We start from the raw sequence: 7,409 nt of genomic DNA, 5'->3' as shown, positions 1-7,409 counted from the left end.
GAAGAAGAAAGATCTAGCTGACTGAAATAAGTTCATTCGATGAAAACCAACAAAAATTGACAAGAACCACGAAAAGTTCTTGTATTTTAAGATAAAATCTTACGCTATTAAAGAAAAAACTCCCAGCTCGCTGAAATATGTTCATTTGCTGAAAAGCAACAAAACCACGAAAAGTTCTTGTATTTGAAGATAAAATCTTTTTTCTTTGAAGAAGAAAGATCTAGCTGACTGAAATAAGTTCATTAGATGAAAACCAACAAAAATTGACAAGAACCACGAAAAGTTCTTGTATTTTAAGATAAAATCTTACTCTATTAAGGAAAAAACTTCCAGCTCGCTGAAGTATGTTCATTTGCTGAAAACCATCAAAACCACGAAAAGTTCTTGTATTTGAAGATAAAATCTTTTTGCTTTGAAGAAGAAAGATCTAGCTGACTGAAATAAGTTCATGCGATGAAAACCAACAAAAATTGACAAGAACCACGAAAAGTTCTTGTATTTTAAGATAAAATCTTACGCTATTAAAGAAAAAACTCCCAGCTCGCTGAAATATTTTCATTTGCTGAAAACCAACAAAACCACGAAAAGTTCTTGTATTTGAAGATAAAATCTTTTTTCTTTGAAGAAGAAAGATCTAGCTGACTGAAATAAGTTCATTAGATGAAAACCAACAAAAATTGACAAGAACCACGAAAAGTTCTTGTATTTTAAGATAAAATCTTACTCTATTCAGGAAAAAACTTCCAGCTCGCTGAAATATGTTCATTTGCTGAAAACCATCAAAACCACGAAAAGTTCTTGTATTTGAAGATAAAATCTTTTTGCTTTGAAGAAGAAAGATCTAGCTGACTGAAATAAGTTCATTAGATGAAAACCAACAAAAATTGACAAGAACCACGAAAAGTTCTTGTATTTTAAGATAAAATCTTACTCTATTAAGGAAAAACTTCCAGCTCGCTGAAATATGTTCATTTGCTGAAAACCATCAAAACCACGAAAAGTTCTTGTATTTGAAGATAAAATCTTTTTGCTTTCAAGAAGAAAGATCTGGCTGACTGAAATAAGTTCATTAGATGAAAACTAACAAAAATTGACAAGAACCACGAAAAGTTCTTGTATTTTAAGATAAAATCTTACTCTGTTAAAGAGAAAACTCCCAGCTCGCTGAAATATGTTCATTTGCTGAAAAACAACAAAACCGCGAAAAGTTCTTGTATTTGAAGATAAAATCTTTTTGCTTTGACGAAGAAAGATCTAGCTGACTGAAATAAGTTCATTGGATGAAAACCAACAAAAATTGACAAGAACCACGAAAAGTTCTTGTATTTTAAGATAAAATCTTACGCTATTAAAGAAAAAACTCCCAGCTCGCTGAAATATGTTCATTTGCTGAAAACCAACAAAACCACGAAAAGTTCTTTTATTTGAAGATAAAATCTTTTTTCTTTGAAGAAGAAAGATCCAGCTGACTGAAATAAGTTCATTAGATGAAAACCAACAAAAATTCACAAGAACCACGAAAAGTTCTTGTATTTTAAGATAAAATCTTACTCTATTAAGGAAAAAACTTCCAGCTCGCTGAAATCTGTTCATTTGCTGAAAACCATCAAAACCACGAAAAGTTCTTGTATTTGAAGATAAAATCTTTTTGCTTTGAAGAAGAAAGATCTAGCTGACTGAAATAAGTTCATTAGATGAAAACCAACAAAAATTGACAAGAACCACGAAAAGTTCTTGTATTTTAAGATAAAATCTTACTCTATTAAAGAAAAAACTTCCAGCTCGCTGAAATCTGTTCATTTGCTGAAAACCATCAAAACCACGAAAAGTTCTTGTATTTGAAGATAAAATCTTTTTGCTTTGAAGAAGAAAGATCTAGCTGACTGAAATAAGTTCATGCGATGAAAACCAACAAAAATTGACAAGAACCACGAAAAGTTCTTGTATTTTAAGATAAAATCTTACGCTATTAAAGAAAAAACTCCCAGCTCGCTGAAATATTTTCATTTGCTGAAAACCAACAAAACCACGAAAAGTTCTTGTATTTGAAGATAAAATCTTTTTTCTTTGAAGAAGAAAGATCTAGCTGACTGAAATAAGTTCATTAGATGAAAACCAACAAAAATTGACAAGAACCACGAAAAGTTCTTGTATTTTAAGATAAAATCTTACTCTATTCAGGAAAAAACTTCCAGCTCGCTGAAATATGTTCATTTGCTGAAAACCATCAAAACCACGAAAAGTTCTTGTATTTGAAGATAAAATCTTTTTGCTTTGAAGAAGAAAGATCTAGCTGACTGAAATAAGTTCATTAGATGAAAACCAACAAAAATTGACAAGAACCACGAAAAGTTCTTGTATTTTAAGATAAAATCTTACTCTATTAAGGAAAAACTTCCAGCTCGCTGAAATATGTTCATTTGCTGAAAACCATCAAAACCACGAAAAGTTCTTGTATTTGAAGATAAAATCTTTTTGCTTTCAAGAAGAAAGATCTGGCTGACTGAAATAAGTTCATTAGATGAAAACTAACAAAAATTGACAAGAACCACGAAAAGTTCTTGTATTTTAAGATAAAATCTTACTCTGTTAAAGAGAAAACTCCCAGCTCGCTGAAATATGTTCATTTGCTGAAAAACAACAAAACCGCGAAAAGTTCTTGTATTTGAAGATAAAATCTTTTTGCTTTGACGAAGAAAGATCTAGCTGACTGAAATAAGTTCATTGGATGAAAACCAACAAAAATTGACAAGAACCACGAAAAGTTCTTGTATTTTAAGATAAAATCTTACGCTATTAAAGAAAAAACTCCCAGCTCGCTGAAATATGTTCATTTGCTGAAAACCAACAAAACCACGAAAAGTTCTTTTATTTGAAGATAAAATCTTTTTTCTTTGAAGAAGAAAGATCCAGCTGACTGAAATAAGTTCATTAGATGAAAACCAACAAAAATTCACAAGAACCACGAAAAGTTCTTGTATTTTAAGATAAAATCTTACTCTATTAAGGAAAAAACTTCCAGCTCGCTGAAATCTGTTCATTTGCTGAAAACCATCAAAACCACGAAAAGTTCTTGTATTTGAAGATAAAATCTTTTTGCTTTGAAGAAGAAAGATCTAGCTGACTGAAATAAGTTCATTAGATGAAAACTAACAAAAATTGACAACAACCACGAAAAGTTCTTGTATTTTAAGATAAAATCTTACTCTATTAAGGAAAAAACTTCCAGCTCGCTGAAATCTGTTCATTTGTTGAAAACCAACAAAACCACCAAAAGTTCTTGTATTTGAAGATAAAATCTTTTTGCTTTGACGAAGAAAGATCTAGCTGACTGAAATAAGTTCATTAGATGAAAACCAACAAAAATTGACAAGAACCACGAAAAGTTCTTGTATTTTAAGATAAAATCTTAGGCTATTAAAGAAAAAACTTCCATCTCGCTGAAATCTGTTCATTTGCTGAAAACCATCAAAACCACGAAAAGTTCTTGTATTTGAAGATAAAATCTTTTTGCTTTGAAGAAGAAAGATCTAGCTGACTGAAATAAGTTGATTAGATGAAAACCAAAAAAAATTGACAAAAACCACGAAAAGTTCTTGTATTTTAAGATAAAATCTTACTCTATTAAGGAAAAAACTTCCAGCTCGCTGAAATCTGTTCATTTGCTGAAAACCATCAAAACCACGAAAAGTTCTTGTATTTGAAGATAAAATCTTTTTGCTTTGAAGAAGAAAGATCTAGCTGACTGAAATAAGTTCATTAGATGAAAACCAACAAAAATTGACAAGAACCACGAAAAGTTCTTGTATTTTAAGATAAAATCTTACTCTATTAAAGAAAAAACTTCCAGCTCGCTGAAATCTGTTCATTTGCTGAAAACCATCAAAACCACGAAACGTTCTTGTATTTGAAGATAAAATCTTTTTGCTTTGAAGAAGAAAGATCTAGCTGACTGAAATAAGTTCATTAGATGAAAACTAACAAAAATTGACAACAACCACGAAAGGTTCTTGTATTTTAAGATAAAATCTTACTCTATTAAGGAAAAAACTTCCAGCTCGCTGAAATCTGTTCATTTGTTGAAAACCAACAAAACCACCAAAAGTTCTTGTATTTGAAGATAAAATCTTTTTGCTTTGACGAAGAAAGATCTAGCTGACTGAAATAAGTTCATGAGATGAAAACCAACAAAAATTGACAAGAACCACGAAAAGTTCTTGTATTTTAAGATAAAATCTTAGGCTATTAAAGAAAAAACTTCCATCTCGCTGAAATCTGTTCATTTGCTGAAAACCATCAAAACCACGAAAAGTTCTTGTATTTGAAGATAAAATCTTTTTGCTTTGAAGAAGAAAGATCTAGCTGACTGAAATAAGTTCATTAGATGAAAACCAACAAAAATTGACAAGAACCACGAAAAGTTCTTGTATTTTAAGATAAAATCTTACGCTATTAAAGAAAAAACTCCCAGCTCGCTGAAATATGTTCATTTGCTGAAAACCAACAAAACCATGAAAAGTTCTTGTATTTGAAGATAAAATCTTTTTTCTTTGAAGAAGAAAGATCTAGCTGACTGAAATAAGTTCATTAGATGAAAACCAACAAAAATTGACAAGAACCACGAAAAGTTCTTGTATTTTAAGATAAAATCTTACTCGATTCAGGAAAAAACTTCCAGCTCGCTGAAATATGTTCATTTGCTGAAAACCATCAAAACCACGAAAAGTTCTTGTATTTGAAGATAAAATCTTTTTGCTTTGAAGAAGAAAGATCTCGCTGACTGAAATAAGTTCATTAGATGAAAACCAACAAAAATTGACAAGAACCACGAAAAGTTCTTGTATTTTAAGATAAAATCTTACTCTATTAAAGAAAAAACTTCCAGCTCGCTGAAATCTGTTCATTTGCTGAAAACCATCAAAACCACGAAACGTTCTTGTATTTGAAGATAAAATCTTTTTGCTTTGAAGAAGAAAGATCTAGCTGACTGAAATAAGTTCATTAGATGAAAACTAACAAAAATTGACAACAACCACGAAAAGTTCTTGTATTTTAAGATAAAATCTTACTCTATTAAGGAAAAAACTTCCAGCTCGCTGAAATCTGTTCATTTGTTGAAAACCAACAAAACCACCAAAAGTTCTTGTATTTGAAGATAAAATCTTTTTGCTTTGACGAAGAAAGATCTAGCTGACTGAAATAAGTTCATTAGATGAAAACCAACAAAAATTGACAAGAACCACGAAAAGTTCTTGTATTTTAAGATAAAATCTTAGGCTATTAAAGAAAAAACTTCCATCTCGCTGAAATCTGTTCATTTGCTGAAAACCATCAAAACCACGAAAAGTTCTTGTATTTGAAGATAAAATCTTTTTGCTTTGAAGAAGAAAGATCTAGCTGACTGAAATAAGTTGATTAGATGAAAACCAAAAAAAATTGACAAAAACCACGAAAAGTTCTTGTATTTTAAGATAAAATCTTACTCTATTAAGGAAAAAACTTCCAGCTCGCTGAAATCTGTTCATTTGCTGAAAACCATCAAAACCACGAAAAGTTCTTGTATTTGAAGATAAAATCTTTTTGCTTTGAAGAAGAAAGATCTAGCTGACTGAAATAAGTTCATTAGATGAAAACCAACAAAAATTGACAAGAACCACGAAAAGTTCTTGTATTTTAAGATAAAATCTTACTCTATTAAAGAAAAAACTTCCAGCTCGCTGAAATCTGTTCATTTGCTGAAAACCATCAAAACCACGAAACGTTCTTGTATTTGAAGATAAAATCTTTTTGCTTTGAAGAAGAAAGATCTAGCTGACTGAAATAAGTTCATTAGATGAAAACTAACAAAAATTGACAACAACCACGAAAGGTTCTTGTATTTTAAGATAAAATCTTACTCTATTAAGGAAAAAACTTCCAGCTCGCTGAAATCTGTTCATTTGTTGAAAACCAACAAAACCACCAAAAGTTCTTGTATTTGAAGATAAAATCTTTTTGCTTTGACGAAGAAAGATCTAGCTGACTGAAATAAGTTCATGAGATGAAAACCAACAAAAATTGACAAGAACCACGAAAAGTTCTTGTATTTTAAGATAAAATCTTAGGCTATTAAAGAAAAAACTTCCATCTCGCTGAAATCTGTTCATTTGCTGAAAACCATCAAAACCACGAAAAGTTCTTGTATTTGAAGATAAAATCTTTTTGCTTTGAAGAAGAAAGATCTAGCTGACTGAAATAAGTTCATTAGATGAAAACCAACAAAAATTGACAAGAACCACGAAAAGTTCTTGTATTTTAAGATAAAATCTTACGCTATTAAAGAAAAAACTCCCAGCTCGCTGAAATATGTTCATTTGCTGAAAACCAACAAAACCATGAAAAGTTCTTGTATTTGAAGATAAAATCTTTTTTCTTTGAAGAAGAAAGATCTAGCTGACTGAAATAAGTTCATTAGATGAAAACCAACAAAAATTGACAAGAACCACGAAAAGTTCTTGTATTTTAAGATAAAATCTTACTCGATTCAGGAAAAAACTTCCAGCTCGCTGAAATATGTTCATTTGCTGAAAACCATCAAAACCACGAAAAGTTCTTGTATTTGAAGATAAAATCTTTTTGCTTTGAAGAAGAAAGATCTAGCTGACTGAAATAAGTTCATTAGATGAAAACCAACAAAAATTGACAAGAACCACGAAAAGTTCTTGTATTTTAAGATAAAATCTTACTCTATTAAAGAAAAAACTTCCAGCTCGCTGAAATCTGTTCATTTGCTGAAAACCATCAAAACCACGAAACGTTCTTGTATTTGAAGATAAAATCTTTTTGCTTTGAAGAAGAAAGATCTAGCTGACTGAAATAAGTTCATTAGATGAAAACTAACAAAAATTGACAACAACCACGGAAAGTTCTTGTATTTTAAGATAAAATCTTACTCTATTAAGGAAAAAACTTCCAGCTCGCTGAAATCTGTTCATTTGTTGAAAACCAACAAAACCACCAAAAGTTCTTGTATTTGAAGATAAAATCTTTTTGCTTTGACGAAGAAAGATCTAGCTGACTGAAATAAGTTGATTAGATGAAAACCAAAAAAAATTGACAAAAACCACGAAAAGTTCTTGTATTTTAAGATAAAATCTTACTCTATTAAGGAAAAAACTTCCAGCTCGCTGAAATCTGTTCATTTGCTGAAAACCATCAAAACCACGAAAAGTTCTTGTATTTGAAGATAAAATCTTTTTGCTTTGAAGAAGAAAGATCTAGCTGACTGAAATAAGTTCATTAGATGAAAACCAACAAAAATTGACAAGAACCACGAAAAGTTCTTGTATTTTAAGATAAAATCTTACTCTATTAAAGAAAAAACTTCCAGCTCGCTGAAATCTGTTCATTTGCTGAAAACCATCAAAACC

Source organism: Heptranchias perlo, unplaced genomic scaffold (genome assembly GCF_035084215.1).
Source record: "Heptranchias perlo isolate sHepPer1 unplaced genomic scaffold, sHepPer1.hap1 HAP1_SCAFFOLD_79, whole genome shotgun sequence".
NCBI classification, from domain to species: Eukaryota; Metazoa; Chordata; class Chondrichthyes; order Hexanchiformes; family Hexanchidae; genus Heptranchias; species Heptranchias perlo.
The sequence above is the reverse complement of the archived record's forward strand: the minus strand, read 5'-3'. Positions refer to the sequence as shown.